General features: G+C 40.6%; 1 protein-coding gene across 5 annotated transcripts in view; it reads left to right on the forward strand.

Annotated features, from left to right (window-relative positions):
- The first annotated feature begins 566 nt into the window (after nt 1-566).
- The window catches only part of NCOA2 (nuclear receptor coactivator 2), a 189,355-nt gene continuing 168,574 nt past the window's right edge, over nt 567-21,347 (forward strand). The window contains exons 1-2 of one of the 5 annotated variants that reach the window (XM_050318852.1): nt 567-766; nt 10,386-10,461. The gene's annotated coding sequence lies outside the window, so the exon portion shown is untranslated. Of the gene's footprint in view, nt 767-2,203; nt 2,311-10,385; nt 10,462-21,347 lie in introns of those variants that run through there. The other 4 variants (XM_050318861.1, XM_050318869.1, XM_050318880.1 and 1 more) reach the window with 4 other exon arrangements.

Raw genomic sequence — 21,347 nt, forward strand, 5'->3', positions numbered from 1 at the left:
AAAGCCTGCGTCTCCATCCCCTCTCTCCCGTGAGTGAGATACAGCTGACACAATTTTCAGCCATGTGTGCCTTTTTTTTTTTTTCTTTTTTTCCCCCGGAGGCAAAGAAAGGAAATAAGACTGTATTCCCCCGCCTAGCCTCCCTGTTTTTTGTGAATATGGGCCACGGAAAGCCGTAACAGGGCTGATTGCTCCGGTCCCGCCTGGAAGCGGGGCTCCTCCGAGGGCGGACAGCAAAGGGCCACAACCAAAGTCTCTCCCTGCGAGGGCGAAGGACTTTGTTTTTCCCTTCCCCTTTCTCGCCGGCTCAGGCGCCGAGGAGGAGGCTCCCGGGAGCGCTGCGCAGCGCTGCGAGCGAGGGGGGCGGCTGCCATTGTCCCTCGGGCGGGGCGCGGAGCAGCCCCCACTCGGCCGGGCGGCATCGCCGAGGGGCGGCGGCGGCGCCCGAACCGCGCCGCGGTGCCGCCTGCCCGGCCCGGCCCGGCCCGGCTCGGCCCAGCCTCCCCCCGCCCGGGGCCCGTCCGCTGCCGCTGTGCCCGGGGGCAGGGGGGAGTGACTTGTGCCTCCCCCCGCCTCCTCCCCGTCCAGCCCTCTTCTGGGTAGAAGGGGAGGAGGAGGAGGGCGAGCGGTGGGAGGGTCTCCATTGAAATAAACAAGCAGGCAGTTATTAAAACGGGAACATGGCGGCTGCAGCCCCAGCTTCAGCTTCATCTTACAAAGCGAAGGTCAGCGCCGGCGGCAGCGGCGGGAGACGGCACTGACCCCGGTAACGGCCCCCGCACGGCCCCGGCGCGGCGGGGGGTGTGCCCGGGCCCCCGCGCCTCCCCGGCCGCCCCGTGCCCCGCCGAGGGGACGCCCGGGGCCGCGCCGGTGCGCGGAGGGGCGGCGTTGGCGGGCGGCACCGCGGCCGCGGCGAGGCGGCTTCCCCCGCGCCGGCGGCGGGGGGAGCGGGGCGGAGGTTGCGGCCCTTCCGTGGGGAGCCAAGGGGACCGCGGGGCCGCCCCTCGCTGGGGCATCGTGCTCGCACTCCCGCGCCCGGCGGTGGGGGTGGGCGCGCGGGGTTACTTCTCCGGGACGTCCCCCGTTTCGGCGAGGGAGGTAGAAGGGGAGGGATAGAGCACCCCACCCTGCCGGGCCGAGGGGACCGGCTTCCTTCTCCCAGGCCAGGCGGAGGTCGGGTGCCGCCTCTCCGCGCCCCTGGCTGGGGGGAGAAGTGCGAGGAGCCGGGGAGGCGAGGGGCTGATCCGGGAGGCAGGGTCTGCCCTGCCTGGGCCGGAGGAGGATGGGGCAGCGGGGTGCTGTTTTTAGGGAATTGATCGGGACGTTCCCCTTCATCCCCAGCACGCAGCGACAGCGAAACTTGAGCGATGGTCTCTCCCCGATGACAAAAGGGGTGATTTGGGGTGCAGGGCGGTGCACGCCACCTCCCCTTCTCCGGCTGACAACGGCTCGGTGCGCAGCAGCGCGGGCCGCTCCGCGCCCCCTCGGCGGTGCCGAGCTCGCCGCCCCCCTTCCCGCGCCGGTCAGGCACCGGCGGTGCCCGGCGTCCTCCCCCCTTCGCCGGGCGCCCCGCCGCCGCTCCGCGCTCGCCGGGGACGCGCGGGGAAGGAGGTGGCGAAGCGGGCAACTTCTCCAACTTTGTGCGCGAGGGCCGTGCCGGCCCTGTGTGCGCCGCGCAGCGCCGGGCCGGGCCGGGCCGGGCCGCGGGGGCGGGCGGCGGGCGCCGCAGCCGCGCAGCTGCGTGCGAGCGAGCGCAGCCCGGGGCGCCCGACCGCCGCCTCCCCGCGGCCCGGGGAGGGGTGGGGGCCCGGCCGCCGCAGTGCCGTGTGCCTGCGTGTGTGCGCGGGGCGGGGAGCGGCGGCGGGAGGAGGGGAGAGCAGGAGAGCAGCCGGCCGGGCGCGGGGCCGGGGTCCTTGGGCGGGTGCCGCTCCGCTCGCTGCCGCTTCGCCGCCGCGGGCGGCGACTGCGGGCGGGGAGGGAGCTCCGCGGCGAGCGGGGCCCCACGCGTGGTGCGCGGGGGAGGGGTGCGGAGATGCCCGGCGCCTCCGCGGAGGGCGGGTGCGCAGCCCCTCCCCGCCTCCGCGGGGGGCGGTGTGTGCGCCGCCGCCGCCGCGGGCACCGCGCGGCTCCGAGTCTGCGGGGTGAGGTGTAACCGGAGCCGCGTCCCTCTCCTGCCTCGCTGCCCCTCGCTCCTTTGCCGCCGCTTGGGCCTGAGCTTTTCCCCCAGCCCAGGGACCGCACGCTGCTCTTGCCGGAGAGGGGCATTCAGTTTGTCTGCGGGAAACCTGCCCGAGAGCCTGGCAGAAAAAGGTGGGGGGGGAGGGAAATAAAAAAAGGCAAGGAGGTTTGGTTGCTGGTAGTCACCGGGAAATAATGATATCTGGATTCTAGTTGGAGTTAGCCTGTATACCTGTGTCTGAAGTGTGCGTACGTGGGAGTTCACTGTATAAATATACTTGTAATTTAGCGGGGAGTCTCCTTGTGAAAGGAGAATAACCTGCTTGTTTGATAATAATCAATTGTTTTTGTATTTTTTTTCTTTTCCCCAGAGTAGTAGAAAGCAGGTGAATAGGCTTTAGAACTGAACCCATAATGTTTAAGTATAGTTTGAGCTAAGCATATAGTGTTTGACTATGGCAGTTACAGCAGAGCTCTATTGCCACTGTAAATAAGTAAGTATTTTAAACTGCCGGTCTTCTTACTTAAAGCATTTTTGTTGTTGTTGTTCTGCCATTGTGGCTGAAGACAGTAATTTGAGTTTTATACCTTTGGGTTTTTTATCTACTGAACTGTAAAAACATCTCTAGTCAGTTAATTTCCTGGCTCCTTGTAACCCCACAGCCCTGTTGGGCCACCTGGTGTGCTCCACTCGTGGGGGAATCCTCTGGCAATGCCCAAAGGGAGGGAGGGAGCTGCTGGTCTGATGTGTTGGATACTCTCTGGGAAACGACAAATTATTATTCCTCAAAGCAGGGATCATCTTTGCTTACATGCAACTTAGTGTGAATGGAAATTGGTTGTTTTGTGCAGTTAGTGTAGGTACTGTGCCTCCTACATATTTTTTAGAACATTTGTTTATTGTCACCGATGGTGTCACAAATAGGGCTTGTGAGTATTTGCACATACAGATGTGTATAGAAGCACATACAGACACTCATGCATTTGTGTTCCTTCTTTTGGCATTTGTGATACAGCTCCTTAGGGATGGGACATAGAAGTTGGCTCTACTGTGTCACATGAGATAAAGAAAGACATAAATTGCCCCCAGATGGTGGATCCCTAAATTTGACAAATGCTGTGAGAAGCTTAATGTTCATAGCCAGTCTTGGTCATCTATAGTCTTGAAGAAAATAGTTTGTCATGGACTCAATCTTCAGAAATACTGAGAACAACTTTAAGAAGAAAAGTTGATTTTTTTAATGTCATGCAATAATTTGAAGAATCATGTTATTTTTAATATGTTTGTATCTCATCTTGGTGAGCATTATGCAATAAATGCATGACAAAGGTGCTGTAATCACCTCATCTTTTCAACCACTGTACTGTTTTATTTCACAAAAAACCTGAAGATTTCTCAACTTTTTATTTTCTCAGGCTTGTGGTCTTTACTAGGGCGAGAGTCTCTGTATGATGTGCTTTATCAGTATCTCTGCAGTATCTGAAGGCACTTCTTTATTAAGCACGTAGATTCCTCTTTGCGTGTCCTGGTGGTGTCAGTGCTAGATTTGAGAACTTGAGACATTTCAGAAAGGAATACTGTATTGCAATCAATAAGGATACTTTTGGAATCAGCTTAAGTTTTTAAGCTGGAATTGTGTTATTTGAGAAAGAAAATAAAGGTTATTTCTGGTGGAAAAATTAGAAAATAGAAGGGTTTTATTTGCTTATAGTGTAGTGTATTGCATTAAACTGAAGCTCTGAAGTAAAAATAAATTATTTATAAATAATGTTTATATTTTTATAATCACTTAAGGTGTAGCTCGCTCATGGGAAGGCTGAAAGGCGCTCTTGAAAGAGGTGTGTAAGGAGTCTGTAGTGTTGGCATTCCCAACTTTTCCCTCCATCCTCTAAAAAACCCAGTAAGAGCTAGTCCATCTGTAGGGAGCCCAGGTTTTGCAGCAGGAAGAACAAAGTCTGTGAGCGAGCCAGCTGCTGCTACAATGCCTACTGTCTTCTGCTCCTTGCCTTTGTTGCTGATGTCACTGTCTCATTGGCAAAATCTGGGCTTCTGTGCTCAGCTGGAGTTTCTCTAACACCTGACACCAGAATTGCAGAGGCTTATGGGGTCTAAGCCTTGAGGATGCTGTCAGCTCATTTAAAAGAAAAAGATGCACTAAAGAGTGGTAGCAAATTCAAATATAAATGTAACTCTCTTTGTCTAATGAACACTAATAGGTGTACATTGGAGAAAGGGAAAGAATTAAAATTGTTCTTGCCACATTGATGTTTTTTGTGTGTTTTCTGTGGTTGGCCTCTCTAAACAATGCAGTTCACATGCAAGTAGGTATAAAGTATTTAACAAATTCCACACATTTCTTCAGTATTCTTATAGGCATTAAAATGCTTAATATTCATTTACGTCTGTTTGGCTTTAGAGGTCAGAGGTTAAATGCGTTGTTACAGTATATACTCTTCTGTGTGACGCAGCATTTTAAACTGTTACCAAAGTAACATGGATAGTTACTTTATAGAAGGCATAAAACAGCATCCATTCATCCACCCATTTTCTGCTGGTAGTTAACTTAGTTACAGACGGCTACTCTGGCAAGATCCCTTACTTTTAAATGAGGTGAAGTTCACTGCACTGCTTTATTTTTGTTAGTTGTTAAAACATTCTCATACTCCTGGCAGCGGATAATGACAAATTCTTCAATGTAATGCTGGGAGCAAGGGAGGCGGAGAGGGAGAAACGGGGAGGGGTGGGGGGGAAAACCCTCCTGAGCATATGGAGACATCCAGAAAAAGATGTGCATCGTCAGCTGTGATTCCATTGTGTGCTTGCAGACAGGATCTGAGCACTTCTTCTCTTGGGAATTTAAACCTACAAGAAGTATTCTTTGGCTTTTACCCGTAAGGATGATCAAGCTTAGATAACATATATTTCACATCTTTATTATAGATAATATTTTGATAATATTTTATGATTTCAGGGAATAAATACGGTTGCCAGGACTCCTGCTCTGTGTTGGACTAGCATTTTAAACAGTCATATGTATTGGTGAAATGGCAACGTTGAGTACTAAGAATAATTTGTAATATTACATCAGTGGTTACATACTACTAAGGCATCTTACCAGTTCTACAGTTAGTAGCTTGTCAGCAGTATTTATATTATGGAAACACTCCCTATTCTTAATGATTCAGTAGCTTAGCCTTTTCAAAACATACCAAGTAGAAATCTGACATGAAAAATGACAGGTTGTATAGTTTAATCAATTTAGGATACAGAATTAGAAGGAGGAAAAAAAAAACCACAGAAAAAAAAAGGGGAATTTTTTTAAACAGGGTTTTAAAACAAAGCCATTTTGTCAGTGTTGTATTTAGAAATAACATTTACGTGATGGAAGAGTGAAAGAAATTAATTTTCTTTCATTCAGTCCTGCATTTACCTATTACCTATAACAACATTTCCTCTCCTGAGCATTTGGAATACTTTTGCTGATATTATGCAATTATTTTGAGTTGATGAATAGTTTGAAAAATAGATCTTGAACGTGGTGGATTTGCTGCACTGTGTTTTGTAACTGTTTATGATTTTTCAATCTTTCTCTATGGAGATTGCACATTATTCTAGTAAAAGACTAATGGAAATTTTATTTAAGAGTTTAATGGAAATAAAATGTGTACAATTCCTATGGAAAATGTATGGTCAGTGGGGTGTTTGGCATTCTGAAGTTTGAAATTAGTTCATTAATTTAAATGTCTGAAGCTATACCACAACATATTAACAATATGCACGTTTTTTTTTTACTTCTGCAGCTGCATCATTATGCTCTTCCAAGTCTTGCATTTCCTTAAATGGCTTCCATAACAATCTCCCATTAATACAGTTAGTGACAGATATTATTTTGCCTTTGCTCTTATTTTAGCAGTTATAACTGATTGTAAATCTCACTCTTTCTGTGAGTGTGCACCCATTACTTAGATATTCAGAAACTTCATTATAATGTGCATTTGCATTTTACAGCTAAGATGCAATGCCCTCAGTAAAGCCTATTTGCATTTTTTTGGTATGTTTTTAAACTTCAAGATGTTACCTAAGTTTGAGAAGGAAAACTTGTATTTTTGCTAAAATAGTCCACATTACATGGACACCTTTACAATAATAATGAAAGAGCAGAGGGCGTGGGTGACAAAATAATTAAAGTCTCTCCTGAATGTGTTGATTTATCCATAAATCTTATGTAGTATGGATCACATGAGCTTGTGTGAGGGGACACAGTGAGAACATAGATCTGATATCCTGTTGACTGAGAGTTGCTACTTTGATGCTTTTTTAGTGAGCTACGTAAGACATATTGTTGCTCTTTGCTAGGATTTATAGTGGGCATATCACAATTGCCTGCTTTATTGGCTGCCTCGGTGCAGAAGTCTGAGATTAAAGAATGGGCATGGAAAGTGAAATAACATTTTACATGTTGGGTCAGAATTATTATGGAATTTTACTCTTACTCTGCCTATGCTGTAATTCATCTGTGTGTGAATAGACTTAGTTTTTCATTGCTGTCAGTATTGATCTCTAATGAGCCTTGCCCATGGATTTTGAAGAAAACCACTTCAATTAAAAACAATGCAGTTTGTACCTCACCCATTTGTACTTCACGGATCATATAGGATGACTAAACTGCATTTAAAAAGAGAACATTAGGAGGATAGAAGAAAGTCTGCCTATGAATAAATTTGAAAGTATATACTGACACTTTTATTACAGATATTTTTATGAACTTGAAATTCGTGTTATACTTGTGTGATGGAATCAAATTAAAAATTAAAAAAACAAACAAACAACAAAAACAACCCCCAGACAAAACCTGAACCAAAACCCAAGAAAACCCGAGGTCCTAAGTTTTAATACTCGTGCAACTGAGAGTTCAGGTATGACCTAGTCTACAGTGGAGGTTGCTTTTCTTCATTCTGCTTCTACCATGCTTTGAGTTCACAAAGCACCTCTTCAGTTCTTGCTCTTTCAAATTTGTTGTTGGGACTTGCTGACCAACCAGTTATATATTCATAGAAATACATGTGATTATTGTCAACTAATTTCACTTGCTACCCATACTCAGATTTATACCTTGGTCTGCAGAGCTGTGAACAATCTCCTCATCCTGTTCTATCCATTTTCTAAAACAGATTCCATATAGAGGAAGATAGAGTGTGTACAAATAAATAAATAATTTATTTTAACAGTTTCTGATTGTATTCTCAAGGAGAAAAGCTCATCTTCCAGTCTAAATCTTTGGGGTTTTTTCCCAGATGAAAGGTTTTGGCCAGAAATACACTATTTTCTTTAAATATGGCCAGAAAAGTTGTTGCCATTATCCTGGAGGCGGGGGGGGAAGTCAACTTGTTGATGGTTTACTGGCTATAAAATGTAGCTCTAATAATATACTTTAAAGGTTTTTCCTTTTTAATTGCTTGCCAGTTTTTGTTGGCATTTGCAGTGCAAACATACTTTTGCTTGTTTTGCTGTTTTTTTAGGCATTACTTTGAAACAGACACTGAATTTTTAATGGAGCCTCAAACTATTTTCTTGCTAGAGTGCTGTGTGAAGTTACTGTTAACTGCACAATGGTGAAGATTGTTTGTGCCTCGTTTTCTTCTTAGTATAAGAATGAGGGAACCTGAAGATTGTAGATGAGAAAAGCCTCACTAAGCTCACCTAGTTCGTGCTCACTTAGCTTTACATGCTGTAGATGATCTCCAGGTATGTCTGAAAGAGGCAGTTTTCACTCTTAGCTAAACTGTAGTTTGTAGAGTTGGCATTGTGTGTATTTTGTTCACAATCTAAAGTTTTTATGGACCAAGGAGGTAATGCATCTTAGATACCTGGAATAGAGACTGGAAAGAAAGGAGTGTGCATGAATGGAAAACAAAGATGTAAAGTGCTCTGAAGTCAGAGAATGGTGTGTTGTTCTGCTCTATATCAATTGCTTTTAGTTGTTTTTTTTTTTTTTGACCTTGAAACAGTTTTCTTTTACTCTTTTTGTAGGAGGGAGGATTGAATGGTGGTGTTGGAAAATGGCAGGTGTGGAGAATGGTGATATATTCCATTTTTATATTGTAGCTAATGTTGATAATTTGTGTACTGTTTGAGGAAGAGACCTCTTCTTTGTGTAGGCCGTTGTGTGAGACCTACCTACACAGGCCTTTGTGCACCAGCATTAGCAGAGTTATGTCACTGTGAGAGCTGTCTTCATGCAAGAGTAGTTCTCTTGCATTTTGAGGGGCTTCTCAAAAACCTCCTGATTCTGGTGGGAATTTGCATAGATGTGGGTAGTAGCATGCTAGTTGGCTCGCTTTTGTTTCGAGCTCCAGAATGGGCTCGAGAAGAGAAGGCAAAGGACTAACAGATAATTTAATTGTCAATCAATTCATCTTCATCAGTTTTTTTCTTCACTGGCAGTCTAGTTTACTTGGAGAAATATATCTGAAATATACTAGATACACCTATTCAGGTACATAAGCTTGTCACTAGTTACTGTATAATTCAAGAGTTTTATTTGGGAAGAAAGATCTTGTTAGTATTTTGAAGGTAGTGCCATCTTTGTTTTCAGACAGTATTACTGGTAAACAGTCTATGAGCAGAAAAAATGAAAATCAGCAAAACTTGTCCCTTCCAGTGGTGCTCTGTGGACACCAGTGTCATGGTCAGGAGCCACATTATTTGTGTACAGACTCCTTGAGCTGCAGTACTGGAGGCCACGGAGATCGGGAGGTGGGACCCAAAAATAGGAAAACACAATAGGAAAATACAAGTGAGCAGCCACGCTAGTTATCAAGAAACAAAATGGTAGTAGAGTACTCATTCTCATTCACTGGTGCGCAGCAGGTGAGGGACAGGAGATGAGTGGGAAATGCTTCTGTCTGCATAGGCAGTTACTGCTTCTCTGTGGAAAAGGTCTCCCCACTGTGGGTTGGAGCTGCAGCCCCCATCTGCTGGTGAGACAGTAGCTTCTCTTTGGTGTGTTTCTGAACTGCAGGTGTCTAAGAGATACTGGAAATCCCACTAAATCACCAAAAGATCTAGTAGTTTACTTAAAATTTTATTCTGAGACTAAGATTGTTTTCTGTCAACAAGGACCCACTCGAAGCACTGTACAGCTTGTGTGCTTTTTGTGCGTTCTTGAGGAAATAACAGTCATATTTTCTGTGAATATATTTTATATAAGAATAGTACTTTGTTAGTGGTGCCCCTGAATAGTCTGTTACTGTAGTGGTGTCCTGTCTGTGACTGAAAGAACTTAAGCAGAGTTGGTTTGAAGAAGGTTTCTGTAAGATGGCAGAAATGACAGAAGGAATGAACTTGATTCTAAATTCCATTTCTCTTGAGGCGTAAGGGTGTGGGTTTTTTTTTTCCTGTTGATGACTCTTGTAGTGTATCTTTCATTTTCTTTGTGTTCTCATTTGCTTTATGGTCTGCCTTTTTTTTGTTTGTTAGAATAAGAAAGTAGAAAACTCTTCTTTGGTAGTTTGCCTGGATACATTTGACATAAAGTACTGTTTGACCTACAAACAGAAATGCAGGTATAATATTTATGTGGGCAGTGGCACACTCCTCCTCCCCAAAGAAATGTGATTTTCTGTACAATATATGTCCTCTACTCTGTGGGACTCTTTACTGATTTATGGGACTTCATAATAATGAAAACCTTTCTGATCACTGATACTTGTCACTTGGGTCAGGATTATTGTAAGGGGAGACTGAGAGAAAAAATGTGCTCCTGTACATACAAGTTGTAATAATGGTTGAAAGACACTTTATAAGAACACTACTTTCTCCTTTTTAGAGATTTGAAACTACTTTGCTATAAAGTCAACCAGCCAAGCAGTCAACAAAAAAAGGAACCAACCACTTTCACAGAGAGTTCTCATAGATTCTTTTGTGAAAATAGAGGCTGTGTACTGTGTTAGTTAATGTAAACATTTTAGTTGCTATCGCTGTGAATTTGCAGTAGGCAGCAGGTAGAGAGGAAGTTGTGTGCCTGGAGTGATTGTGCAACTAGAAGAGGGTTGTACTTATGTCTGGAAAAGCAGATAATGCTCTGCAAAGTTTGTTTCCCTTGCTGTGTTATGCTTAGAACTGCACTGTGCTAAACATATTTTTTTGCCTATGCCTGTCTCCAGAAAAAAAAAGACTGATATTTTTCTCTCAAATTTGTTCCTAGTATGCTTGAGATCTGACTAGTGAGGCCCTCTGCACACACAGCCCCTAGAAACTGCTATCTGCATCACTGAGTCTCGGTGAGTTGTCTATATCCTATTGCATTTAATTGGATTAATCTTCTTCATGGGGAAGTTTGATGTGAGATATCTTAGATTGTTTGTGTAGATACAGCAGAACAAGCCTTAGTTTTAAGTAATGTATGATCCTGTATAGTGAGTTAAACCACTAACATTTTAGAAACTTGGAAAAATAGTACCTGGACTGGTTATGGAAGCAGGGTCCTTGCTTTAGTGCCAGAACAAGGAATGGACTTTCAGCAAAGAAAGGCTGAAGGGGTCAACGTGTGATATTCTTTCTCATGAGGTTTGTTTGATATTTGATATTGTAACTAAGGAATTGACGTTTTTCAAATGTGCTGATTATGGTCTGTCTTATGGCAAAGGTTGGATATGGAATAATACAAGCTTTTCCATCCAACTCTGTGCACTAATAAATTACTTAAATTGAGGGTTGAAATTGGTATAATGACACTGATGACTTAAACTGCTTGTTGCTCATGAATTACTGTCTGATGACTCCATCAGGCAGTGCTGTGCCTGTTTAACTCTGCTCTCAAGAAGGGATAATACCACTGAGAATTAGAAAAAGAGACCCCCGTGGATTGTTTAAATGCAGACTAATAATAGTTTGGTAGTGCAGTGAAAGAAAGTAGAATACAAATGGTGTGGTTTTATTCTAGGTGTGTTTGATATATCAATATGCTCACTTCGTATAAATCTTTTACAACAAATACACATTTGAGATTTTCTGTGAGAACCTTTTCAGTGTACTCATGAATAAATGTTGTCATTTAACACCTAGAGTGACTTATTAAGGTCAGAAATATGTATTTTTGAGGCTTGCACACTAAATATAGAGGTGGGAAATGAGCCTGCTGGAAAGGTTTTTAGTTGTTTGGGGATAACTGTTTATAAAATGCTAACCAAATATGGGTAAAATTATGTACATGCACATCAAGTATCATTTCCTCTTTTGTTAATTATATTGAGCGATTTTTGCAAACTAACAATGCTTTTCTTAACTTACTGAATTTTCTAGCAGCAATGAATGAAAATAGGTTAAGCAGCTTTCCAGTGCATTTTTCTGTCTTTTCCCTTTTTAGTTCTGATAAAACGTTTCAGTTCATTGTGTTCAATGACGTTTATAGTACTAGTTAATAGTTTATTTACATATTAATTTGAAAAGGCTTAGCCACATAGATGTTATTGCTTATTTATACTTATTACTTACATTATATTATTTATTTACAGTACTTATCGGGACTGCATAATGATCATAATGTGTATGTGCAGGTCTTCTCAATAATAATCTGCTTTTGAAATCGTTTAAACAAATTGTTTTAAAAAAGAAAGACAAAGATTTAAAAATTTTTTCCTAGTGAATAGGACTCATTCTGAGTTATGTGTGTGAAATAAAGACAAAAATGTCACTGCCAAGTTCGTCTATAGGGAACATGAAATTTTGATGTCAAATTGATAGTATATTTGTTTTCAGTTGTCTCAGTTGTAATTTTTCATTAGAGAACGTGCATCATGGAAAGACTGAAAAAGGTAACTACAAAAATAAAAAACAATTTCCATGTAATTGTGGGTTTTTTCCCTAATTAATATATGTGGAGAATAAAAAACCCCAGGCTGTCTCTTGCTTAGTGTTGTGACATTCTACTCCAAATTGATAAAGCCATAGATTTGGTTTTTACAGTGCTAGAAAGTAATCTGGTAACTTTAAAGATGCTCACTAAAATACAGTTGCTGTGTTTGGGAAGTTCGAAACCTTTAATAAGAGCAAATGGGACATGAATATTTGTATATGAAGTCTGTGGTGATGAGAGTGTGGAATATACCACTGTAAAAAATCAGTGTCATGAAAGGATTTAGGATGAGGGCAAGGATGATGTAGAGATGTAGTTTTCCACTCAAAATATCCTTTACTCCAAAGTGGGTGGTTATCCATGTGTTCCTGTGATAGATAGTTCAGCAAAAGTAGGTTGCATAGGAATAAAGGACAAGAAATAGTTTAAAATTTTGGTTCCATTGAATCCATGGAATTTCTTCTATTCACTTTTTGAATGTCTGGGATTCTAGTCTTATTTGTTTGACATACATGTTCACCTTCTCCATTGCAAGATAGAAGAGCTATAGCTGTTTATTTTAACCAGTATACCCATCTGAAATTATATAGTATTGTAGGAAGGACATATCTGTTGGAGTTTCATTTAAAGAAATCCTGGCCTTGGCCAAGTAACACACTTCCACAAGTGTTACTTGTGGAATAATACATCTTGGGTTTGACTGAATGTTGTGAGACTGTACCACTACTGTGACTGAAATTGGGCACATTCAGCCTGTCTACCATTGTATTAAGTTTTTTGGAAAGTGAAACTACTACTTAAAACTTACTGGATCTATTTCTTAAATGTTAATTGGAGTGGTGGGAGGTAACTACTGTGTGCTAACAAAAAAACCAATGCAGTTAGAGTGGGGAGAAGTTAAGACTTACAAAAAACCCAAACAAATAAATAACCTAGTTTGGTTCCTAGTCTAAAAGTTATCAGTCAGAAAACATTTTCTCTCTCTCTTCTGTTCTTTTTGCATGAAGTGGTTTGCTTTGTAAGGAATATTTTTCAGCAAAAAGAGCATAGATTAGCGAAATCTCAGTTTTCTGTCACACTCGATGTGGAGAGTCTGTTTCAATCTAACTTTGTAGTGATTTCATTGGCATTTGTGTTGTAGTTAGTGTCAAGTGTGATAGATAGAAAATATTTGTGTGTCTTTTCATTCTGAGTTATAGTGCTCATTGTTTACAGCTGTAGTAGATAAAGAAAATTCTGACGTCTCATTTTTGACTCTTCTCCTTATACATGTGTGTGTAAAGGGAGTGCTGTCAGAAAATGACATGTAACACTGACAATGCAAGTGCCTTATATCAAAACAAGTTTTAAGAGCCTTTGGTATTAGTTTAAGGATGAAAGTGAGGAACTTAGAGTAGATTCCAAGTATCAAAACTGCATAAGGCAGAGCTCACTTCTATCAGCATGCAAAGCAGGGCTGGAATGGTGCCTACCTAGAGCTCTGGAGTTAATTCAGAGAACCCTAATTCCCACAGTAGCTGTGTTTCTGAAATACCTAAAATAAAATATAGGTATGGGTAATCTTTGCTGAATCGGGTCTTCTCTGTGAGGGATATTTAATCTATGTTGAATTAGTTTGTGATAAATAAAGGGAATATGGTTCCGCTCCTAGACCTCGAAGTCGGAGAGCTGTGTGTTGCATGGAATGTGATCAGATTATTGTGTGTTCAGTCACCACTGTTCAGTAGTGACATTAGTTAATGTGAATTGCCTATATAGATGCTTGTAATAGTGGATGCTTGATTATAGTGAATTTATTGTAATCAGCATTAAAATGATACTCCTATTCTGAAAATGAAGTTCTGTGTGGGTGGTATGATAAGAACTGAAATATTAAGAAATGAGCATCTATTGAGATTTATACAATTGCACCCTAAAGATTTTTTTCCTCCTGAAATTGGAACTGGAAGCTTATGAAAAACATTATTTTGTGGAAAAGCTGAAATATATATATAAAAATGTAATATATTGCATTTCTTTCCTTTAAAATTCATGAAAATTTAGAGTACTCTAAGAAAATCTCATGATGGTTGCAGCTGGCAGAACTAGATTTGTTCATAATGAAAGCACTTTTAAAGTACTTTCATAGTTTTGAGGCCACAATGTTCAAATTCATTGTAAAGCTGGATTAAACTATTCTTACATATGTAAAACTCATTAATTACTCTAAATGGATTTAAATGGAGTGCTCCGTCAGTGAACTTTTTACTCAATTGATGGAACGAAACTTCATATATATCCAGGACTGTTGAAAACTCTGGTTTAGTCAATTGAAACTTGCCTTTTGTATGTAGTTATATCCTGGAAGATTATTTTTAACGTTTCAGTTTCAGTGAGATAAATAAAAAATATTTAGGAAATGAGATTGCTAACTTGATTTTATTCACTTCTTAAACATTGTTTTTGACTTCGTAATGGACTTTCCTAAGATTTTTTCATTTCTTACCTTGATAGGAACCTTTTTATATGGGCAAAGGTTTCCTATATACACATCAGCAGAAGAAATAGCTGTCATTATCATCTGTGGAAAATCAATGTATATTTTGTATATAGATTGATGACATTGTACCACCAGTATTGGAGCCTGGGAATTCTAGAGGGGTCAAGAACAGGACAGCTGAGCACTTGTGTGATCAAAGAAGATGAGATGCATTTACTTGGGCAAATTTTCCTCTGGGCCTGCCTTTAGTCCCTGAATTGGGAAGAGTGAAATATTTACATGGCTTGGCTCTTGACAGTAAATAGTATTAATTAAATACAGGGCTTGAAAATGACACTGGTATTTCAGATGAAGGCCAGTAGATTTTGCCTTGGCTTCTGGAAATTAAATTCCAGTGGTCTCTTTATTTGACAGCATTATGGTACAATATTTGGAGGTTCGTGGATATATTTCTACATAAAAGTGGGTGAATTTTTACAATGTCACAATGCTGGGATGTTAGGCTCAGAAGACTTATGTGATTATAACAGTAAGCAAATTTGTAGGTGATTATGAAGTGTAGCACAGTGTGTTTCTGTCTGATTAATTTACTTTTATGTTAACTGGACTGGCAAGAAATTCCAGGTTTTCTTTTTAAAACAAACTTTGGATGTTGAAAATTCAGATAAGTCACAGAAGTTCAGTATTATTCATATGATTTAGAAATATCGGGGAGTTTACAGTCACTGCACGTGGCTCTAGCTATTCAAAATGTGTTACAGAATCCTCCTCTAGTCATCTCACCACAAGCAAAAAAGGGTACTGACACCCTTATGCATGCAATATTTGCAGTGTGTAAATGCATTGCTGAAACTCCATTTACAACTGTGGCCATGGTAAGTGAAGAACACCCTCTGTTCTCCTGTTCTGACATCTGTTTTATGGTCCAGATTTTTCCTTTTTTTTTTCATTATCAGGACTTTTATTCCTTCAGTAATCCCAAATCAATAAACTACAGCGTTCTGTGTACACCAAACTCTGTATATTTCAAAATGACAGCAATAGGCAAACTAGGAATATTTAAAATTAGAATTGAGAAAAGAATTACTTTTATAGTAGGTATTGCAATTTTGTTCTTGCTTGAGGGATGCTGTAGTAGTGTCAGGAGGAGGTAAAATTCACGTTTTTTCAGCATGTTTTTCTTTTGCTTATAGTTGCATATTTTCACTTAAACTTTGAAACATTATCCTTTCAAGTAACACATGGAAATGGAAGATCCTTTTTTCCTTTGGTTTTTTTTGTCCTGCAGTTCTGGGTACCTGTTTTACTGCTTTAAGAGAGTGATATACCCCCTACATTTCTTTTTTCAGATTGTGAGCTTGAAATTACTGTGTGGTGCCACAGTTTAATAGTATTTTAAAATGGGATAAAAACATCTACATTTCTCTAAAAGTAGGTGGCCAACACATATGAAATTTCACTTGGGTTAATTTTTATGGCCTTTCAGTTTTCAGTTGTGGTTTTTTGCTTGGCTTCTCTTCACAGATCCTGGTTAACTGTGTTTTTATTGCTTAGTCCTGCTGAACAGACTCATGTAAAACTTTTTCTGTCTGGAGTTACAGTGTGCAACTTCCAGAACGTATCCTGTGGTGGAATAGGGTTTATGTGAAGCTGATTGTATGTGAAGCTTGATTCATGACTACTAATGTTTAAAATATTCCTTGTCCCTTACTGTGATTTTAGTTTTCCTTCCTCATGAGCTCACTTTTTTGTCAATATCCAGGTTCTAGGCTCTTGGTCAACATTGAAATATTTGAGGAATCAATACATGTGACTCAAATTGTGTAACAGTATGGCTGCCACACTTAAAACATACTCAATACAAATCTACAGAAGCAAAAAAAAAAAAAAAACCACTTCAAAACCACCCAAAATTAGTCCATTTTATATGAGATAAGTTGCTATTCTACCACTGTCATGCCCCAAACACACTACACCATTACTGTACACCACAGGCTGTGTGCCATCACCTACAGGGGCACATAGAATTGGTCTATTAATTTTCTTTTTAGTTGGTTAGTGTCAAATATGCTGTGCATATGGTACATATGTTTCACAATAGTATGTATTTTTTAATATTGGCATGGAACCATGCATATGTTGCTCTGGTCCTGTTTTAGGTACTGTGAGCACTTAAAGTGTGTGTGGGGGAAACCTAACAACCTGCTGCTGATGAACTTGATTCCAGTAATAGTAGTTATCAGTTGCCTCCTACTTACTCTTCCTCTTATTTGCTTCATCACTCAGTTTCTGAGCTATTTCCTTCCGCCCCCAGCTTCCAAGAGAAGTGTTTTGTGGTCTTCAGATATAACCTCATGAAGCTTTGGGATAGTCCCATGTTTTGGGTCAGGACAGCTTGATCTGTGGTTGAGACTCTCTAATAAGAGTTAGACTTATTTGTGTATATGTGTTTTAAGGGGGAATTGCTTACTGAAAATGTATTTTTTGCTAGCTTGAAGCTATTAATGAGTTGGCATGAATTTCATAAGTAGCTTCGTTGAGGAAGGGAGAAAACTGACTGTTAATCAGAAATGCTATGATGGCTCACTTAGAAAATTCTGAAATGAAAAGTTTTGGATTTCAAGGCTAGAGTCACAGCAAGACTTAACAGTCAGTCAGCCACAGGGAAGCAGTCTGGCCAGCTGTAGGTACAGTTGTGGGTGGGGAGCTGCTGTGGGTGTGCGAGGTAAGGGCTCCTACAGGGATATAGTTTCAGTGGCACCACCTGTGCCCTGGGTAGAGGGACAGCTCGTGACGGCCTCTGGTCTCGCTCCCCAGGAGCTGGAGTTCACCCTGGGTCCAGAGTGGCCCAGACTCTCCCCACTGAGCCAAGCTGGGAATGGGCAGTTTGCCAGGTTCTTATCGCTGTGGCAGAGGGTGTCACCCACTTCACCCGGATTGAGTACAGGAGCTGGGGAGCCCTTTCCTGTACCTGCAAATGCACCAGCATGCATGGAAGGAAACTGGGGAGTACAACCATCTTTGCTGAAGCAGGGAGAGGCTGGAGAGCAGATTGCAGCCCTCCTCGTGAACACTGGGATGTGAGTCCAACAAGATGGAGGAGGGAATCACAGTGCTCCTGATTCAGAGCAGAGTCTTGCACTTGGCTCTCCTGCCTCTTAGGAGATTGCTGCCCTTTCTGGGCTGCTCAGTGTTTCTGAGCAGAGCTTTGCTGCCTCTGAAATAGCTCTACTTTTTTATTGGTGTGTAAATACTTTGCTGGTGAACTGATTTCCTACGTGTGAGGTGAGCATCCTGTCTGTGTTGTGTGTCCTACAGTAAAGGACAGTAGTTTCTTCACTTGCCTACTTCTGTAGATCGAATTTATTTATCTGCTACCCATAAGGTTGTCTTCTCAGACAAGGTACTGCAAAGGAAGTGAAGGTATACATTCACAGATATATTTAGCAATTAAATCCCCTTGTGGATGTTCTTAATGCTTCGAATAGCTTTACCCTACTTTGACATGAAGTAAGCTATCTGAAACAAGGGCATTTTTTCCTGGTGAATTGACTATTTGCACAACTTGAAACAGTTTTAAAATATGTGTTTTTCCTGTTCAATGGCTGAAATTAAAAATTCATTATAGGCTCCTTGTATCAGAAGTATCATTGTCTATAATTAAATGGATGCATTTGACTACAAAGATGTAACACAAATTAAAGGTTCACATGGTTGCCACTGTGTATGCCGCCTTTTTTTCCAAATCTATTGATAAGGTCAGTGTGAAGTATTTTATCATTTAAAACTGATTAATTTTTGAAAACCTGAAAAGACCAAAACGAGACATATTTAGATCTCTCAGAGCAATTGAGAAGTAAAAATGGGAACTATATATAATGTGGCTGGCAATGGTAGAATTAAACTCTTAAAAATTTAAACCCACTAGAGAGTATTTTCTGTTATGGTGGGAAGGGCCATATGCTGTAACTTTCCTTGCTGTTGACATGATCTGGGGACTGTTCTTACTGTTCTGATTTTGTAGAAATACTGTTCTATAAGTACAGTGGTAGGTTTTTTTATAAATGAGCTGTATTCTATTCTGTTACACTCGTGTAAATAATTTTTTCTCAAGTTGTATTCCAGAAACTGAGAAAAGAAAGAGTATGAGCCTGCCTGTAGAATTTCCTTGTGGGAGGAGGGACTTTTTTAGAGACAAGATTCTGAGAAAGGAAATAAGAAGGTTTCTTGCAGAAAGTTTGAGCTAACTGGCAACACAGGAAAGATAAAAATGTAAAATCCAATATTGGGTCAAACTTACTTCTGCTAATATTTCACCTGCATTAGCTGAATATAAAGGCAACTTTGTGGTTTATTGGTTTTTAACTGATTTTTGCTTAGCACTGGCAGGGAAAGAAGTCAGTAAAAGGGAACCGATATTTTCTTATACAGACAATATCTTGAGGAACAGAATAAATTAATACTACATTCTGTGAGGATGCGTATCTGCAACAATATGAGAATTTTTTATTTAATATTTTAGAAATTGAAAATGTGTGGGGTTTTTCTCTGTGTGTATGTTTTCTGTGTTGTAATTTGTACTGATTGTATTACCAGTTTTAGTTCTGTCCTGTTACTTTGTTCAGGATTCCAGGTAATCTCAACCACTCTTCTGCCATGCCATCGATGGGCTCTGTGGCTCTTACTGTGCCAAGCTTCTGGTGTTCCTGTGTTGAACAGGGAGTTAAAACAATTTATTTAGGCTGGCTGAGGGTCAGCTACAAAAACTGAATGTATTGTTTCCTTGGACAACTTTTTGTTGTTGTTGTTGTTCAATCAACAGGTAATTCAGATAAGGTGTCTGGAACCATTTGTAGAATTTGGGGACTTGAAATGTTTGCCCCTGTATGTGGTGGAAATTTCCCTATAATTATACCCACGAGGATGAGGTTACATGGTTAACAACAGAAATGGAGCTAGACCTTGTGGATCAAGAGCCAGGAGCTTATTCTTCACTGCCAGGTTTGCCAGAGGTATACTAAATATGCCACTTGACCTGCAAGTCTCTCTTAGCTGTAAAATGTGGCCAACCTTCATTATTTTCTTCATATGCAAAATTCACATCCACTGGTGTTTGTGGATTGTGTGAGAAAATAATTACATTTGATGAAATTAAATACAGCAATATATAAATAAAATGCCTGTTTCTCTTGATGTGATTTAGTACTGAAATTGTAAAAAATGTTAGAGAGAACTTGCCTATTAAAACATTGAAGCAGTGGCCTTTTTGCTGTTTTATTAAACAAGAGTCAACCTAGATTGTTTTGAGTTAGCAGTATTTTTGTCTGCTTTTGTTATGAGATAAAACATTAAGTATTGACTTAACTTCACATTTCACAGGAGAAGAATTAAAAATTATCCCTGTGAAGGGTGACTATGGAGTTACTCTTTGAAATTCTAATTTAACACTTCAGTAATGGGTCAAGCCTGCTCTGAATTCTCTGTGGGATTATTTGATTTGCTGTCTGGTTAAACTGAAGGAAAATGGGATGTCTATAAATTACTAGAAGTGTTAGTTATCACCTTATAATGGAACCAAATGGGAGAATTTGTTGTTTTAAATTAGGATTGTGACCTGATGACTAAGGGATTGTATGAATCTTGTAGGCTTACTTTTAAGACCTAACTTGAGGTTGAAAGTTGCAGGGTGGTTTGTTTTGTTGGGTTTTTTTCCCCTCTCTTAACATCAGCTGTATATTTGGAAATTATTATAATTGAGGGATAAGGGGAAAATGTCTTCTTTACCTGGGGGGAGATGGGGTTAGGTTTTTAGTATATGTTGTGTCTTCAGAGTTACTTACACATGGAGGAGTTTTTCTTTTGTGTTTTCTTCTATTTGTGTGAATGTTTTGTGCCCCAATAAGAATGTGGTTTTTTTAATAATAAAATTGATTATTAAATTAAATTCATGTGACTGGAATTGAAGGGAGCTCAGCTTTTTATAAGAAGCAGCTTAAATATTTTGCAAGTTTATGCATGTAATGTTTATCCTGCCCAAACCTTTAAAATTCATTTGCAAATTACTGAAACACAAGTGCTTAAGTGTTTTATGCTGTGTCATACATCAAGGGAGTATTTAGTGTTTATTTAATAACTTGAATTTGGGGGGGTAAAAGCAGGGAGATTTTAGTTAAAAATTAATTCAGACTAACATTTAACTTTTCGCTATTTTATGTTGGAAATTCTGTGCATGTTGCTGCTACAATTTTTTCAGCAGCACTTCAGCTTTAAAACTCTTACACTGTACCTAATCGTACTTTAGCAGGTTACATATTTCTCTGTCTTATAAGTTGAGTTTTTAAACATCTATAGTTTGTGATGTCATAGGATATAAACTAAGGCAATGAAAAGCTTAGCATAATATATCATTTTAATGGTGAGGAGTATTGAATGGAGACAAGCTGTGCAGTGTGCATTGCATATACCGAGAAATTTCACAAGACTTTTTGACATCAGTTTTGAAATGAGTTGTGGGCTCATTTCCAGCACTGTTCTGAGTGTAGCCTGTCCTACAGAACTTTCCATTGCCAATCTGTCACATACCACGTGCCTGTATTTCACTCAAGATTTCTGATTTGAATAACTGGGTCTATACATAGTTTGAATTGCGTATTTAACAGAATTTACTTACTGTTGCTTCTGAGAATTTTTTGTACCTCTTTTTTTTAACCAGTGAATCTATATTTATTATTGCATAGTTTGATGTATATCAATTTGAAATAAATTTCAAATTGTATTTCAACACCTTGTGTCACGTTTCTCAAGTTGGTAATACGTATGGAAATGTAAGTCTT

The sequence above is a fragment of the Myiozetetes cayanensis genome, unplaced genomic scaffold (genome assembly GCF_022539395.1).
Source record: "Myiozetetes cayanensis isolate MyiCay16 unplaced genomic scaffold, myiCay2020 scf1, whole genome shotgun sequence".
NCBI lineage: Eukaryota > Metazoa > Chordata > Aves > Passeriformes > Tyrannidae > Myiozetetes > Myiozetetes cayanensis.